The 3,879-nt window shown below is 46.7% G+C and overlaps 1 long non-coding RNA gene across 1 annotated transcript; it reads right to left on the reverse strand.

The window, feature by feature from the left end:
* Positions 1-1,079: 1,079 nt before the first annotated feature.
* Positions 1,080-2,861, reverse strand: LOC133269921 (uncharacterized). Its single transcript, XR_009743676.1, has 2 exons — positions 2,772-2,861; positions 1,080-1,612 (listed from the first exon to the last, which is right to left on the reverse strand). It is a non-coding gene; the product is annotated as an uncharacterized LOC133269921 (long non-coding RNA).
* Between the last annotated feature and the right edge of the window lie 1,018 nt (positions 2,862-3,879).

The following is a 3,879-nucleotide window of genomic DNA, read 5'->3' on the forward strand; positions in this document are numbered from 1 at the left end:
AAGTCATGGAACTGACTTTGGAAATTTCCTGCCAAAGAGGAGGAAAGTTCAGAGGAGGGTAAGAGGAGATGATGGAGGAAAGGGCAGAGGACGCTAGAGTCTTCCTGACCCCGTTGCTGAGACTTTGTGCTGAAAGCCTGATTTTTTGAAAATTGACTGGATGGTCGATCTTATGGAGGTGGTGTGAGGACTACTCCTGATGGGGATGTAACAAATGAAGGTTTTCAATGGTCTTGCTGGATGCAGCATCAGAATGAAAGCTTCAGTCAGTTTTGCATTGTCTCATATGAGTTTGCCCAGTTTGGGTGAGAGAGAGTTGACTCTTGGGCATGTACAGTCAAATGTCTGTGCTTGTGCTCCAAGCACAACCACTGAATGTGCTATGCCATCTCTAATGAGGAGTAAGTGTCTAACTGCTCTTTAAATCAGGACTCTCAGGCCTGTTACTTCCCAATGAGGTACTCTGTAGAATTTCCCAGCAGTGAACAAAGGAGAGATATTTCTGGGCTTTGCAGCTCTGGCCACTGCAGCTCCTGGGTTTCAGCCTGTGTTGTCTCTCTGAGGAGGCGGCCCACTAAGGAACATGACCTTTCACCCAAGTCTGGCCCCAAAGCAGGATGTATCCAGCTCCCAGAGTCAAATTTCGGTCCATTTCGCAGGAAAGCTGGTTCAATTGCAGTACAGTGTACATTTGACTAACCAGTTTGAACTCCATGGAAGTAAAAGCAAGGTAGAAATGCCAGTAATTGTGGCTTTGCCAGAGATGCTTTGTGGTACCAAGAGTCTAAATCTGCACCTGACCAGACAGCTGTGCTAAGGAGGCATCTTTCCAGTAGTTGCAGTGTTACAATGGCTTCCAGAGGTGTTTTTTCCTGAGCTTTGCAAGGCATGTTTATCTCACAAGAGGAGTTTTAACAGGCTGGCAGTGCACTTGGGCAGGACTCTCTCTTGCTTTTCTTTTTTTTTTTTTTTTTTTGCTAAATCATTTTGTAGGGTTGGGGATGGGGTTTAGTAGGTGAGAGTCAACTCAGAACAAGATCTCATCTGTTCTGGTAACACAGCTCCCAGTTTATTGAGGATTGCAGCACCCTTTAAAATCTTCCGTATTAAAGAAAAAGAGCAATAAAGCTTCTGGGAAAATCCCATGAAAAACAGGTCTCTGCTGAGACTCTAATTTGGGTAAAAGGGCTGCAGGTACAATTTAGTGAGCTGAAGGCAGTTTTCTTCTTTTGAGCTGCCTGGCTGATTACACCTGCAAGGAGGCAGGGAGTGCTTGCTGCTGCCACCAGCAATGCAGCTCAAGCCGTGTGAAGGCAATATACCCTGTTGATTGCCCACTGCTGAAAGGGTCTAGTCCCAGCCAGGAGGTGACATTCTCTGGCTGCCTTAGGTGGGCAGCATCTGGGGCTGCAATATGCGAGGTGTGATCTGAGGACTGGGAAAGGTGCAGGCTTGCATGCCGCTGGCCTCTGATGGAGTTCAGGAGGCAGGCAGGGATATACACAGCTGAGCTGCCCTTCTCCAGGGCTTTCTCCCGTGCGCCTGCTGCTGCTTGCTTGCAGACTTCTTCACAAGACAGAGGAGGTGTAGGTAGATCTGGAACTAAACCCATCTCCCTGTCCTGAAAAGAGAGGGAAGCTTTGCTTGCATGTTACCAAAGTAACCAAGAAAGCAACCTCCTGACACTGCCGTGTGAGTCCTCAGCTCAGTTTTATAGCCTTTTAGCAAGGTCCTTCCCACCAAATTGTATTACCAGAACCCTTGAGCAGAGCCACTCTAATGAGTAAAACTCCTGCTTTCTGCAACTGCTAATGTAATAACTGGCAATTTTATGGCTAAATCAGAAGACAAAAAAACAAGGGGAGAGGTAAGGAGAAGAGGAAAATCTCTCTATTTTAAAATGCAGCCAAAGTCTGCAGGATTCTACTGCTGCCAGTTATTTTAACAGCTCCAACCTGTTTCCCCAGCAGAAGGAAAAAAATAAAAATACCTCCTCCAGCCCCTCCTTCCCTGTCCTTTGGGAAGAGAGGGGCTTGGATTAGCTCTTCAGAATGAAAACAAACACATCGGGGCTTTTATAGAGCCAAGCTCTTCCTACATCTTGGGAGCAAGCAAGAAAAGATCTAACAGGTGCTGCATGATTTTATATGGCAGCGTCGCAAGAGGCGCTGGTTCTCACTTGTAAAAAGAGGCTTTCTTCCCCCTTCAGCAGGTGACCTCCTCTGTTCCTGGAGCCAATGGCTTTAGTTTAACAACCTGTGGTGGTTATTTAAGCTCCAAGCAGTGCCAGAAGGCTAACCTTGTGTCTGACACATTCCTTCCCCTCTGTCAAAGGCGGGTCCCAGGGTGAGGACACCCTCGATGGCTAGCGGCACCCCTTCTCCCCTCCTGGGGTACTTGGTACAGCTATGGTCAGGGCCAGAAAATTGTTTTTCCCAAACAACCCAACTCTATCAACCCCCCCAAGTACATGTCCATGTGAAGGAATCCTACAAAATGGGCTGCTGAGTCAGTCCAGTCCTTCTCAAAGTCCCAGGAGCAAGTTGCATTTCATGTCATTACACAGCGGCAGCCATGCATCCTACAGTAACATGCAGCTCTGAAACTCCCATGAGCCCTTGGCAACCTTAGGACAAGTCATCTTCCACAGTAGATGTGTAAGACTCTGGATAGAGAGGGGGCCAACCAACAGCAAAGTGGAAAAGTTTTCAAAATCCGGTGACATATAAACGTAAGCACTGATGACATTTCCAGGGAGTCCCCAGATGAACCCCACAAAACTTGGCCCTGCCTTGCAATTTGCTAAGCAAGGAGCTACAGAGGCCTCCACATCCTTTGGAGGAGACATGTAGTGTGTGATCACGTCCCTGTGACACACGGTTACCAGGCAGAGGTGACGCAATGAGGATGGAGTAGGTCGAATCACAACAATTTTAGAGAGTCTGCTGGGAGAAATGCTTGAACTGAGCCACATTTGGGGTTGGTCTTTTATTGTCTTGTTGCACTTCCCATAAAAATAACCTCCAAATTAGCCCCAGCTGTTAGCAGGTTTCGTCATTAAAATTTTGTTTGGTATCAGAGAGGAAGGAAGTAAGCCACTTAAAGAGCAATATTGCATGTTTTATTTTTTCTCCCTCTCTTTCACACCCCCCACCTACACCATGATGTCTAGACCTAGGTTTTTTTCCACTGGGGCTAGTGAACTACTGTTAGATAAGACAGCAGACACCATTCCACAAACGTTTTTATTCCTTTTAGGAGCCATTCCCTTCCGCCTCGACACGCATTCTCATGCACACAAGCAAAGGAACAAATGCACTGAGGGAAAACTCAAGCTATAAACAAACCTTCAAAGTTTTAGCTGCATTTTTACTTGTCTGGAAATGTGGCAATACCACGCAAGGCTGGCTGTTGTTGTACAGATGCACTAAGCAGACTAATAGAGTGCAGATCATCAGCAGCGAACATATGCAAGACACTCAGCTATGCATCCAAATAAATATGGGAGCCCTTTAGCACCTGGCTTGCTAGCAGTCACAGTATCCTCTTCAGCCACACCATACTTGGGAGGGTAGAGAAGCCCTCAGCAGAGTCAAGAGCATGCCTTTCTGATTAAGCTGGTAATCTGCAATGTTCAGCTTTTCCCTTTTGCCTTTTGACACTAGGGAGGGAAGATGAGTAGGCATAGACTATGCCCTGCTGGAAATTTATCCTCAGCCTAAAAAAGTGCAGGTTTTGAGGACCATCTTCAGGACTGAAAGAGGAAACAGGAGGTGCTGTGGGGCTGATAGGGACATCCAAGCCTTGCAGCAATTCACCTAAGGATTTTCTGCATGCTCCTTAAAAGGATATTAGCAGTATAAATGGTTCTTGCCTTTT

This window comes from Pezoporus flaviventris, unplaced genomic scaffold, assembly GCF_033815535.1.
Source record: "Pezoporus flaviventris isolate CSIRO_AGI_PZ_B2104156 unplaced genomic scaffold, CSIRO_AGI_Pfla_v1 ptg000001l, whole genome shotgun sequence".
NCBI lineage: Eukaryota > Metazoa > Chordata > Aves > Psittaciformes > Psittacidae > Pezoporus > Pezoporus flaviventris.